The 15,139-nt window shown below is 37.3% G+C and overlaps 1 pseudogene; it reads right to left on the reverse strand.

The window, feature by feature from the left end:
• Positions 1-785: 785 nt before the first annotated feature.
• LOC149214051 (peroxisomal adenine nucleotide carrier 1 pseudogene) overlaps positions 786-15,139 on the reverse strand; it is a 75,439-nt pseudogene continuing 61,085 nt past the window's right edge.

The following is a 15,139-nucleotide window of genomic DNA, read 5'->3' on the forward strand; positions in this document are numbered from 1 at the left end:
CATCAATATGTTTCTGGTCTGACTGCACTCAAGACTATGATGTGCATGTTATCAGAAGAGTTGGAAAGAGGTACCAAATTAGTGTGCCCAAATGCAACAGAGGTGAGAGTTCGCTTTTAGCAGGATGTCACCATTGAAGACGCAGACACCATCACGAACTACCAAGCTTGGCATCAGTTCACCACCGTCGATCATCGTGAGGATGTCAAAGAATTGGACTTCCCACAATTGTCCGAATATTAGTGATAGCTTGCATGGCTTGCTCAAGCCTATTTTGTCTCACATGGGTACATGTGTAGATTGTAATGTAACATCTTATAAAATTGAAAGAAAAAGTGTCGATGGTCAAACATAACAGTCATGTAGTAGCTAAAGAGTCATGAGGGTAGGTGAAGAGTCACAAAATGTTAGTATTTTGTTAAGTTGCATTTGCATTTACTCAGAGGTGTTGATTTCATGCTATATAATTCTTAGAGGCATGTTCAACCTACAATGAGTCTCTATCTTTTCTGTTGTTAAAGTTGCAGGCCTATTTTAGCAAATCCATAGGCTTTGATCATGATGAAATCTCATTAAAGGATTTTTCCTGGATTTATATATTTTTCACAGTTTAGTTTCAATTATGCATTTTTCCATACCAAGTAAGAAATAAAACAAACCATTAGCAGAAAAATAACATATCAATGAGATTTAAACATGTAAAATAGAACAGATAAAGGATATACAAATGTATAATGGAAAGTTTTAACTGAGAAACTGAATAGACAATGTGGTGTTAATAGTACCTATATAGCAAGATTTGATATCAGGAGTAAAGACACACCAAGTCCATCCAATGCCTCTTTCCAAGAACCCTCAGTAAGAGTTTGCCAAAGTCCCTTTGATTTCCCAAATGTGCTAGTTTACATCCGAGCAGACGTTGTGTCCAATGGCTTTCCAAAACAAAATAAACCACCACATAACATAGTGTTTATGTATAAATTTGAGCAAGAAATGTACAAGTCAAAATACCAAAATTTGGCTAGAAAATCCAAATCTCTAAGACAAAGCAGGAAGAAAAGGAGTTGTACCTGTGTTATCACGGTTGTGCAAGCTCTAGTTGCAGCAGCTACAACCAAATTTGCCTTTGTTCCCATATACTTGTTCCTATGTTTTAAGTGAAATCTCTTAGACTATAGCTGTAATAGTATTGGTTAAATTTCTAATGTACAATTATTTGATGAAAATTGAATAAGCTAAAATCATGGTAAATAATATCACAAGTAATTATCTGTAGATCAGAAAAGGTTTTTCAACATGGTATCAGAGAAGTGAGATTAGGCAATGGAGTGTGTCTTGGTAGAATGATCTTGCATCAAACAAATCTGTGTATTTTCCTTGGAACTAGTTTATCTATAGATCTGATAATTCAAGCGTGCATTATGTAAAGATCCATTGTCTCTAGCACCATTATTGTACACAATTACTTTCGAATTTTTGTTTTAACTTATTTTGGAACAGGTGTAAGGAGGTGAGAATGATCATTCTCCATAGTCAAGTTGAAGGGAGTCATAGCATCAGCTGTGTGGAACAATAAATATTAATTCATGACAATTTGCAATCCCAAGGGCATGGTTTTATGTAGTCTCCTCTACTCCAATTTGCTTTGAGCACCACAAATATCAAAAACTGAAGGAACGATGAGCTTGGGAAATTTAAAATGGAACACTTCATCATTTAGCAATGACTGGAAATGTGCTGGAATATATTCATGATAAGCCATTTGATGTGTGTCAATGTGCATTAATGGGGTAACATGAGGCAAAGGCTATTTTCAAATAGATGAGGACCATAAACATACCTTCCAATACCATCTTGTATTCTATTATGATAAATGGATATTCCAAGCAAGCCAAAATGGACGATGCTTTCAAATTGTTTGATGGAATGGTGGACCATTATATCAAACTCACGGTTGTCATTTATATTGCACTCATTAGTGGTCTCTCCAAAGGAGGCAAGATGATGAAAGCAAATGCCCTTATAGAGGAAATGATGCCTAAATGCATGTTACCAAATATTGTTACTTACAATGTTGCTCATTCAAGGATACTACAAGGAAGGGGACACTGAAAATGCATTCAATTTCCTTTCCAAGATTCCAAGCAAAGGTTATTCCCCTGATATTGTAACATACAACACTCCGATACATTGATTTTGTAGAGGGTAGATTGAGGTATCCATTGAATATTTTGAATGAAGTGGTTGATCTGTTTCCAAATAATGTAACATATACTACCCTGATTGATGGTGATTGTAGAGAAGATAATATGATTGGGGATTTCAGATTGTGGAATGAAAGAGCTCGTGCCAGCAATGGTGACATACAGTGTCCTCCTCCATAAGCTCTATGAGGAAGGGAAATTGGAAGAAGCCAATAACCTTTTGCGTGAAACGGAGAAGAAGGGTCTTGAACCTAAGTACTTCACATGCGATATGTTGATCAATTCATAGTGCAAGAGAGGTAACATGGATAATGCCTGGAAACTTCACAACAAGATGTTACAAAGCGAGATATTTTTTTGTGTATACATACACGGATTTTATTCATGGATTTTGAAATTTTGGGAAATAAATGAAGCAACGGAGGTCCTATTTAAAATGATGATTGCAGGTTTATGCCTAATTTTAGTGTTTACTCATGGGTAATTGATGGTTATTATTTCCAACACAATCAAGAGGAAGCTCTGAAGCTTCTTGATGATTTTTCGAAAGAGGTTTATCTAAATATGTTTTTTATATAGCAACACTATTAGAGGTTAGGATACCTAAGCAGGGACAAAAACATAATCAATAAAATGTTTTGAGGTGTCTTGTTGGTGATGCCCTTATTTATACTACTCTTATTTATGCATACTTGGGAGAAAGTGAGAGAAATAAAGCTTCAAAGCTTGTGAAGAAATGGCCTAAAAAAGGATTTTGGTTAATCTTTAAAAAAAAAAAATTTGATGTATTCTTTAGATATAGATGGCAAACCTGAGGTTTTCTAGAATGGGATTATAGAGAGAGGCTAGGTTGTCAAATGTAATATCAAAATGTGAGAACTATTGCACAAACTTCCATTTCCAGTATGCTATTTTGATATGTAAGTTGTAACATTAAGACTCTATGATCTCCTTGAGTAAAATATTTGTTGTCCAATAGCTTGAGATGCCTCTCTAGAATTTTTTGAATGGTGTTTCGAACACAAAAATAAAGTACTTTAATATTGTTGAAAAGCAAACCAAATGGTTCAATGATTACAGAACATAATTATAATTAACGTTGCACTCAAAGGCTTCTTCAAAAATCAGATACATAAATTTGGGCTTGCAAAGAATATCAAAATAAGTCCATGCCATCCACATCTCAGTGTCTGATATGGGGAACTTAGGTTGCCCCATTTCTGGGGCCTAGTTTCATGGAGAAAACACCCTTACAGAAGTGGAACTCAGAGATTTAGGATAATTTCAACTAGTTTTAAAGTTAAAATTGTCCAAAAAAGTAAGGTACTTTTAGTGCCAGATATCCCATGCTCCATTTATCAGTTTCGTATGTAGAAATCAATGTGGTTCAAGTTTACATAGAGGCTAATATAATGTTTAATGTTCTCAAGCTTGTGAAATTGCATTTCATGCAATGTAGAAATGAAAGTTCTCAGGAAAATTAAATTGTAGCATGCTCTTTGGGCCAATTTTAACGTTTCTTAAGTTTAAAAGAAGCACTTTCACAAATCTAGGAGGTTGTTAATACAAATTGCAAACATCTTTCAATGTTATTATGTGTATTTTTTCGTTTTTCTCCAATAGAATAGATTGTAACGTAAGACAAGGAGTTGCACAAAAGATCCACAAGGAAAACTTCCCTGAAGCAAAGATGAAAGTCAGCAAAAAACCGATGTGAAAATGCTAGCAGTCAATTGCCCAAGGGTGATTTTGTATACTCTTGCCAGAACTGAAGGCTATATCCCACTATCCAAAGTATGTCCTCTCAACTACAATTGGTATGCTAATAAATGCTTGTAGGAAAAATTCACAGCCTATTTCGCATAATTCACTAGAAAATGTATTTATTGAGCAAGTATTGATTAAGCAATTCAACGCTTGATCACCTTTTCTAGTTCGAGAGCATACAATAAAAGACCTTGCTAGCTTGTATGGAAATAGCTACTTAAGTGGAAAGCTCCAAAATTCAGAAGACAAGTGTTTGCTAGTGGGTATACTTATAAGGGTTGCAAATGATGTTCAAGAGGAACTCATAAGGTCTCTTAAAATTCTTTACAGCAGTGCAAATAATATGTGGCATGCCATTCAAGGCAGGGAAGGAGTAGAACACTTGATTTTTCTTGTTGCCCTTTCTTCAAATAGTAGCAGGAATGTGCAGTGACCTTGCTTTGTATGTTGTCAAATGAAAATGATGAAAGAAAATGGGAAATTATTGTTGCAAGTGGCATACCTCCTCTAGTCCAGATTCTGGAGATTGGATCTTCAAAAGTGAAAAAGCACTCTAAAAATGCTATTGTGAACCTTTGTAATCGTAGTGAAGATATCCATTCATGTTTTCAAAGTGTAGATGATATACCTACATTTATTGGGTTGTTGAAAAAGTGATAGTCAAAGCAGAAATAAATTACTGCAAAGACACTGAACCATTTCACCCATAAATCAAATAGTAGCAATATCAGCAAACTCATTACTTTTCTAACTAGTGACTTACCAAAAACATAAGTTCAAGTTATGGAGGCCTTAATATCTGTACTAAAGATAGTACTAGAAATGATGGAATTGAAACAATGACTAAAATCCTTTGTTCTAGTAATGACAATACTTAAGCTAAATTTCTTCAGTTATTTCTGCATTATTTAACTGTAGGAATTATTTAAGGGAAAGAAATATAGTAATTGAATACATTGGACTAGTCCTAAGGCTCCACAATGCACAATCAAAACATATTTTGATTGAAGCAACATGTTCTCTTGCTGCTATTTTTTGTTAATAAAACAGAGCCCGGAAGGTGCGAAGCTTCAGAGCTCTTGGAGATGAGATGTTGAAGTTTTCCCATATTTTCCAGCAAGAAATTTATGCTTGTTTTTTGAAATGTTAATATATAACAAGAAGGATTGAGGAAGCTCTTGACTGGATCCATGAGATCAAGGAGAGAAGTCTTTTGCCTAAGCCCAAAAGTTTCCATATCCTAGTTAAAGATTGTACAAAAAATGGAAAAATGGATTATGCTATGCAGTCAATGTCATGAAAATGAAAAATTACATGCCTGATAAAAATGTTTATGGCATCCTTATCGATGATTACTTGAAACCAGGCTAGGTGAAGAGAGGATTTGATACAATGCATATCATGACAGAACTAGTTTGCATTCCTATTGTATCAAGCTACACTACCTTGGTTTAGCATCCTTTTAGGGAAATAAAATACAAAGAGGCTAATAACTTAATAGGTACCTTTGGTAAATGCAAGCATGTCATTGTGAACATGATGCTCTAATTATCGTAGCAATGATTGTTGGAGAAGTAAGCTAGGGCCACACTTCTAAAGCGTGGGAATTTTTCAATGCCACAAAAAGCAAGGGACTAAACCCTACGTGGAAACCTGTTGTATATTCATTTGTATAAGAATGTTAACTCTTCAATTCTGTTGGATATTAACAATCGTGGGAAAGTTGATCCTAAATGAGGAGACACTCATTGAATGTTTTTGAGTCAACAAAATGTTTCATTGTTTGTCAAAGTTCCTCTGCAGCTTCAATACGACTTTTCCTGTGTAGCTATTGTTTTAAAAGTTTTGTTGCTTGACTATAAAAGCTCGTGGGAAAGTTGATCCTAAATGAGGAGACACTCATTAAATGTGTCTAAGTCAACAAAAAGTTTCATTGTTTGTCAAAGTTCTTATACTTAGTACTTTTCATGGCCACCAGCATTCAAATCAATCGTAAATAAGTAAAAAGCACCCATTGTTACTGATGTAGTGAATAGGAATTAAAAGACATGGCAGTGGAGAGGCTAATTAGGTGATAGTATTGAGTAGATGGTTTTCACAACGATAAGAAAAAGTGCAACAATTGCTCCCGCCAGAGCTAGACTTTTCTAGGGCAATGAGAAATGTTCCTTCACAAGCTCGGTAAACCAAACCTTGAATTTTCTTCTGTAGTGATCATCTACATCTCCCTTCAGTTTTGCCAATGCATCTGTCCGTCTCATGGTGACTCCTTTGCATAGACCATTGAAGAACTTGGCAACCTCTGAATCACTCCCAAGGTAATTTATAACGATGTCACTTTTCCTGAATGTTAGAGTCCTATAGTGATATGATTCATAATTTTGAATTGGCTATGGTTAAGCCTTATAATATTGTACATAACTTTTCTTTCTACAAATGTTTTCCATATTAAAAATTAAAAAATATAAAGAGGGTATGTCCTAAAAGAAATATCAAAGGACAAAAAGAATAATAAAAGATCAAAAAATGAAAAAATATGAACCCCAAAAACAAAAATAGATCATGAAAGTGTGCAAGCCTAAATAAAGGTTGTGTGAAGCTTCTCAAACATGCCATGACCCATGGTAGTCAAATTTCTTAACCTTGACGATTGCATGTATTGAATTTTATGTTTATAGTTAGAGAATAAAATCTGACCAAACTATTTAATCTTGGTATATCATTAGATACGTAGAGAAAATAAAAGGAGCCCGTCAGTTTAATCTTAGCCCTTGGAAGATATAAGGTTAGAATTATATAGTTTACTTTTCAAAAGAAAAATAAATGATAAGGGTCTGCTAGCCTAAATGCACTCAAAAAAATGAAGAAAAAATGTTAGGGTAAGTAATGGGTAAGTAGAAGAAAGGTTGTTGAAGTGTAAAGTTGATTGGATAAAAGCACATTTATCATGCTTAATTATATGTTTCAATGTGTACGAGCAGTTAAAAAAGCAAAAACAATGGTTTACAAGTTGATTTAATTAACCCCCCCATTCATTTCATCCCTTTACTTATTAATTTCCCCATCCACAAGTAAGTTTTGGTACTAAAAATCCTTCAGGTCATAAAGGCTCAGAGCATTTCTCTAACTTTTGGTGGGACCAAACCCTCGGCTTAATGACTTATGGATATCAAGTGTTAGAATTCCCATCATAAAATTCATTTCCCTCCATTACCCTAATCAAACCCCTTTTCCTAAGGTTAAACTCCATTTTCCTATGAAAAGTAAACAACCCCATGTTAAATTCCATTTCATCCAAAATACCCACAAAAAGATTTGATCCTAAGTATGAAGTGTATGTGAATAAAGTGCGTAAATATTACATTTATTCTTAAAGATATGTTCACTCTAATCATTTCATATTAATTTTTTAACATAATATTATAGTTCCCCATATACCTTTTCCCGTATATAATTAAATCCTGTATTAATACCCCAACCCTTAGTTTAGCTATAAATTATACTTTTACCCCATATGCCCGATAAAACCCACTTAATTCACCACTTCTTGGTAAATTTAAACTAATCCCATCATTATGCCCCTCCCAATCATTTAATCCTAGGATTAACTCGTAATTAATCCCAAACCGCCAAGTATTAAAGCCCTGGGCTGCTTGAAAACTATGCTCATATCATCTGCACACATCCCTCGCCCGACTGCCATCCAATCATCAACGCCCACATCTGAATGTCCACAACCATATCAGGTTCACCCAATAACCAACCTTTACTCGCATGATAAAGTGGTTTTCCCCAGACCCCATCTACTACGTGTCAAGTGCTAGCATAGATCGGGTGACCCCTCCAAAATACCGTCTCCTCCATGAAAGTGGTGAGATGGCTTTGGGTAACCCGAAATGCCATTCACTGTACATGTGTAATTACCCACCAAAAAGTGATTGGTGTTGAATAAAAAGGCCGAGAAGCCCTATTTCGCCTTTTTCGCTCATTTTCTTTGTGAACCTATGCAAATCATTGCGACACCTGCAAACTCTGAAATCACCAATTGTCCTCAAATTTCACACCTGAAGAAGTTACAGAGACCCCAATCAAGATCTCAGTTAGTATCAGAGCCATTCAAACTTCTGCAGTTGCTGAGAACACCGAATTTGAAGTTAAGTCACCCGAATTCCAGGTATTTGCAGAGAAATTACCAGGCACCCTTTCAATTTGAAAACGTTCAGTCTGTAAAGTGTTTTAAGTAAGTAAAATTAATTGAAATTACTTTAAATATTAAATTGTGTGCCCAAACCCTTCTGAAATCTTCCAATTTTCATTCAAAACCTCTAAATAAACCAGTATTGCAAAATTTAGGTTTTAACCCCGTATAGAAATTACCTGCATACAAATTTTAAAACACAAAAAATAAACAATGTGAGATCATAACACATAAAACACATATACACAGAGATTTTCCCCTGGATCCCAAAACCGAGACTACCAGGTTTCTTTTTCATTATTTTCCTTTCAATGTTACAATGCATATTTATACATGCCGAAGCATCCAATACCATGGACCAAAAACCATCGTGTCCAAAACCATGTGCGAAAAACATGCAAAAAGCCATAGGTAGGTCTGCCCAACCTAATATAGGGTCCAAAACCAAAATTTTCCGGGGCATAGAGTGGTTTTACTTGCACCCCTCAAACCCCTTGTGACCCCCCCCCCTGCTACGCAATCAGCGCAACGAAGGGGGGGCTCTTCTAACCCCCCCAGTTAACTACGTCGACTAGTCGTGGAAAGAATATAACACAACCCAACATTATCCCACTTGTTGTTTTATTTCCACAAGGGGCCATAGAAGATCTTAGTCATTTATCCAGCCCTACAATGCCCATTGTTTCTCTACACCAAGAGAAATTCTCAGAGCTCACAGATTTTGTCAATGCAACTGCAGTATTCTTCAAAGTGTCCACCTTTACCAACAACACCTTTTTGTCTTCTATCATATCCCTCACAAAGTGATACTAAACATCAATGTGCTTTATCTTCGAATGATATGCAGGGTTCTTTGCCAAGAAAATTGGAGTTTGGTTGTCACAATATATCCTTATAGCTCCCTGTACTAACCCCATACTTGAACACAATCTCTACAACCAAACAGTTTCCTTGCTTGCAGGAGTTGTTGCCATGTATTCTGCCTCTGTAGTTGATAGTGCCACTATAGACTGCTTCTTACTCATCCAACTGACTGCACCTCCATATAGGTTAAACACATACCCACATGTAGATCTTCTGTGATCCAAATCTCCAGCCCAGTCTACATCAACAAAGCCACGAATATCCAACACTCTGTCCAATCCTAGTCTTCCTTGGTAGCACAAACCATAATCACTAGTGCCACGCAAATACTTGAAAACCCCCTTCACTGCTATCCAGTGCTCCTTCCCTGGTTTTGACATAAACCTGGTCAATACTCCCACTGCATGTGCAATGTCTGGTCTAGGATAGACCATCACATACATTAGGCTACCAACTGCACTTGCATATGGAACACGGGACATGTCCTCTTCCTCTTCTTGTGTCTTGGGATACTATTTAGTAGATAACTTTACACCTACAGGAATAGAAACATTCACCGGTTTACTATCATGCATATTAAACCTCTGCAATATTGTCTCGACATACTTCCTCTAGTTTAACCAGAGCTTCCTCTTTTCCCAGTCTCTTTTAATTTCCATGCCCAAAATATAGTTTGCAGCACCAAGATCTTTCGTGTCGAATTTGGAGGAAAATTGGGTCTTCAAATCCTAGATAATTTCTTTGTCATTTCCAACCAACAACATATCATCCACATACAAGACCAGATAAATAACACGGTCACCAATTAATTTAGAATACACACAGTGATCTTCTTTGCTTCTGGTGAAGCCAAGTCCCTATATAAATGTATCAAATTTTTGATACCACATCCTTGGTGAATGTTTTAACCCATACAGAGACTTCTTTAACTTGCATACAAGTTCTTACCCTTCACCGCAAAACCTTCAGGTTGCTTCATGTAGATCACCTCTTCTAGATCCCCATGAAGAAAAGTTGTCTTCACATCCGTCTGTTCTACCTCAAAATCAAAAGCAGCAGCAACAGATAGAGGTAATCTAATAGAATCTACCTTGGTAACAGGAGAAAAAATATCACCAAAATCAATTCCTGACACCTAGGAATAACCTTTTGCTACCAACCAAGCTTTGTATTTCTCAACCTTTCCTTCTGCATTTGTCTTCTTCTTGAACACCCATTTGCTGCCAATGGGTTTCCTTCCAACCGGCAACTCCACTAGATCCCATGCCTCATTTTTGTGCAAAGATGTCATTTCCTCAACCATGGCCTCTTTCCAGAGTTTTCCATCCTCTGAATCTATTGCTTCCTTCACAGTTCTAGGATCATCATCAGTAATAGATAAAGAAAAATTTGAACAGAAAGCAGATGTACTATACCTTTCTCGCCGCCTTCTTTCTCGAACTGATCTTCTCACACCTAGAGTTTGTGGCTCTTCATCTTCTGATTCCTCCTCTGTTGTAGAGTTTGATTCTTCCTCCTTAAGCTCAAACTCTATCTTCTCAGGTTCCTTCGGTTGGACTTCATGTTTAATAACATCTTTCACCTCTGTGAACACCACATCTCGGTTGTACACAACCTTCCTTGTTACTGGGTTCCAAAGCTTATAACCCTTTAAACCATCCTTATACCTAATAAAGATGCACTTTTCAGATTTACTATCCAACTTGGTTCTTTTCTCATTTGGAACATGTACATATGCATCACATCCAAATACCCTCAGATGTGAAAGAGAGGGTTTCTTACCAGTCCATACCTCTTGTGGAGTCTTATCCTCCAATGTTGATGAAGGTGATCTATTAACCAGCTAACATGCAGTCTCCCCCGTCTCTGCCTAGAATTTGTGTCCTAACCCAGCACCACTGAGCATGCTTCTTGCCCTTTCCATCAACGTCTTATTCATTCTTTCTGCAACTCCATTTTTCTGAGGTGTATATGGAGTAGTATTTTCTCGTGCTATACCACACTTCTTACAAAATTCTTCAAATTCCTTACTGTACTTCTCTATTTCGTTTTCCACCAGAGCCTTAAATTCTTTAAACTTGTCAAAGACTTCAAATTTCTTCTTAAGGAAATATATCCATGTATTCCTTGAGAAGTCATCTATAAATGATACATAGTACACAGACTTACCCACTGATGGAACCTTCACAGGTGCAAACACATCACTGTGCATAAGCTCTAATATTTGTTTTGCCCTCTTACCACCAGAGGGGAAACTCACCTGATTCTGCTTCCTATATACACAATTTTCACAGAAATCAAAATCCAGAGAGCTATTACTCATACCTTCTACCATACCTTTACCATGAAGTATTTGAAGGTCCTTCTCTCCAATATGTCCAAGCCTTTGATGCCATAGCATGGTATTCTCTCCAGAGACCACTAGATTTTCTGCTCCACTTTGAGGAACCACTGAATTGTTGCACCCATCGACAATAGTGCTACCTTGTAGCTTGTACAGAGTTCCAATCCAAACTGCCCGCATCAATACCAGTGCTCCCTGAACCATCTTGCAGGTATCCTTCTCGAACACTATTTTTACACCTGCAACATCTATCTTGCTTATAGAAATCAGATTTCTGGCCAATGCAGGAATATGCAGAACACCCGGAAGTGTTCTAACCCTTCCACCTTGCAACTTCAACTTTACTTTTTTGTGACCAACGATTCTGGCCTTCCCATCATCCCCTAAGAAGACATAACCACCATTGTATTTCTCATACTCGCAGAACCACTCTCTATGGGGAGTGAAGTGAAACGATGCACCTGAGTCAATCAATCATGCCTCATGATCTACATGTGTAATTGAAGAAGCCAAGTACACATCCACACCTTCATCTGAGGTGGTTTTCGCCTCCTCAGAAGGAGCATCATCATATCCCTTTCCTTTGTCAGGAGATTTAGATTTACAATACCTTTTGTAGTGCCCTTCCTTTTCGCATTTCCAGCACACCACCTTTATAGGTTTTCCTGGAGATTTATATCTCCCTCTAGATTTAGATCTCCCACTCGATGACTTAATTTTGTTTCTGTTTTGGGACCATCCTCATACAGACAAGGCATCACCATTCTGGCTCTCCATATTTTTTCGTCTCATCTCCTTCGTTAGAAAGGATGACACTATTTCATCAAACTGCAAGGAAGTTGCATTGCTACCTATTGCAACAACCAGACTATCCCACGAATCTGGTAGAGAGCACAACAAACTGATGGACTTATCTTCATCTGAAATTTTAATATCAACAGACAAAACTGACTTACCACAATATTAAAAGCATTCAAATGCTCTGTCACTGACTCTCCATCTTTCATCCTTAGGTTATACAGCTTTTTCCGTAGGAACAATTGATTCACCAGAGACTTAGATTGGTACAAATTCCATAACTTTTCCCACAAAGCCTTCATCGTAGCTTCCCTTGATACATTCAGCAATACTGAATCTGAGACACACAATCATATTGTGCTCTTTGCCTTCCAATCCAAATTCTTCCATTCTTCATCGGACACTCTCATTGGTTTAGTAACCAGATCTACCATGATCCACTAATCTTTATCCACCAACAGATCCTCCATATTGAGTTTCCACAACTCAAAACTCTGACCATTAAATTTCTCGATCTCTATCTTTCCACTACTCTCCATCTTCTTTTACCACTATAATTGATCTCGCAGATCTCCCACTGAATAGGGTCTACCACAGGCCCAAGCGAAACCCCTCAGCAACAAAGATGTCCCCTTTAAGCCAAAACAACTTTGATACCAAATGCAGGTTTTAACCTCGTATAGAAATTACTTGCATACGAATTCTAAAACACAGAAAATAAACAATGTGAGAGCATAACACATAAAACACATATACACAGTGATTTTCTCTTGGATCCCAAAACCAGGACTTCCAGCTTGATTTTTCATTATGTTCCTTTCGATGTTACAATACATATTTAGACATACCGAAGCATCCAATACCATGGAACAAAAACCATCGCGTCCAAAACCCTGTGCAAAAAACATGCACAAAACCATAGGTAGGTTCGCCCAACCTAATATAGAGTCAAAAACCAAATTTTTTCGGGGCATAGGGTGGGGTTACCTATAACCCTCAAACCCCCTATGACCCTCCCCACCCTACTACGCAATTGGTGCAATGAAGGGGGGGGCTTTGCCCCCCTTCTGACCCCCAAATTAACTACGTCGGCTAGTCGTGGAAAGATTATAACACAACTGAACACCAAATTCAAATCCACAAGAACTGAATTATGGCTGCCCCTGTCGCCATGGATGTCAGACCTATCACATCTCCCCATTTGGACCTTGACCACCTTCCCCTAGCGGACAAGGATTTTCAAATCAAAGATACAAGTGTCTATACACTCCTGCTCAAAATACATTGTTTGATTAAGGACATATATCTTAATCATACAGATGACGTTGGCCTTTGGGACTCCAATTTGCCCAAATACCAATTTCCACAAGTACATATCTTTCCTGAGATTGTCCATATGTTCCATGTGTGTTACATTCCAAGTCAGAGAGCCATCATGTCCCTAGACCAAAAGGTCTTGTTTACTATTACAGCCGAGTCAATCAATGAGATGCTACAAGTCCAACCAGGTCCAAACTTGACCCCACTCTCCATTGGGGATTTTTTAGACCAGTAAACCAAGTTGAGTCCATCAAGACTAGCCCAAATATTCCAAACTTTCATTGTAGAAGAGCAAAATATCCCTAAAGATGCCACTCCATATGTTTCTGCCATTTTCTCTGAAATGGGCAAGCAAATTATAGCCATGATATCATGTATTCTGGCATGTACCACATATGATTTTGTTGATGTGCTCACCCTGGCCTTCATGTCAATTTTCACCTTAGGAAAGCCTCTTGCTACTTTGTATGATTATGCCCAGTTCATAGCTGAAAGTATGCATGAACAATTTACCAGAATGCACAATGAAAGAGTATTCAAATACTCATCTGTACTTTACCATATCTTTTTATATTATCAGCCAGACAGATTTCCCTTCACTCTCCAGAAGCTGGATACTAAAGGCCAGCCCAGGTCTGTAATATTTTGGACACCACTTTTCCACAAGTATTCATCACCATACACCTATGTAGATTTCATTGATTCTTTTGTCCATCCAGTCATGACCATGTTGACAGGAAGCCCTCCACCTAGAGTAAGTCAAGAAATCAAAAGAGTTCTCCAATTGTCCAAGAAACGTAAGGTGGGAGATTAGTACCTTTACCAAAATCACATTGAAATAAGAATCTATGGTTGCCAAATGCACCATACAAACTGCCCAAATACCTCCGCATGAGTTTATTTGCTCTAGACTATTATAGGCAGATAATGAACTCTGATGAAGTCAAATTTGTCTCGGCCAACAGAAAAACTCAGTTCAAGGTCAAAAATCAGTTAGGACCTTTCATTTTCAATTCTAGAGAAGTAGGGTAGGAAGCAAATCAAATTCTGCAACAAATGAAGTTTCAGAGTAGTTTCTTGTGGAGGTATGACCCTCGAGGGTTTATAACCAAACTAAGACAAAAGGTCAAATTGGGACCTTATATTCATCACCCCATACTAGAAATAGAAATATATTCCAATCAATTTGAGTGGGTGGAAAACACTCTCATAGACAGGGATAGTACAAAGGTAGATGTTGAGAATACCTTAATTAATCTAGAAAAGCAGCTTGATGAAAGCTCATTCCTGTAGGTACCAGAGCAAGAAGGAACTATGACTAATCTTCCTATTTTATAGACTCCTCAGTATGAGGAAAAGAATTCCAAAAGGAACAGAGAAGAAGCCTCCAGCTCAGGTATGGACACTTCTAATGTACAATATGAAGCTAGCCAAAGTAAAAGGCCTAGGCTCAATCTTGTTTCAGAGCAGGAAGACATAGAAGGCTCAATAGAAATAACTGATGCTAAGTTAGACATGAGGAAAGGAACAACTCCATTTAGAGGAACATAGGAGCCATCTACATCAAAAACTCAAATGTTGGAAAGGCAACATAGTGTAGAATTCTCCTCATTTAATAGGCCTGCTAATAAAGTTAAGGACATT

This window comes from Pinus tabuliformis, chromosome 1_1, assembly GCF_031772625.1.
Source record: "Pinus tabuliformis cultivar Carrire ecotype Pingquan chromosome 1_1, CPIR1, whole genome shotgun sequence".
NCBI classification, from domain to species: domain Eukaryota; kingdom Viridiplantae; phylum Streptophyta; class Pinopsida; order Pinales; family Pinaceae; genus Pinus; species Pinus tabuliformis.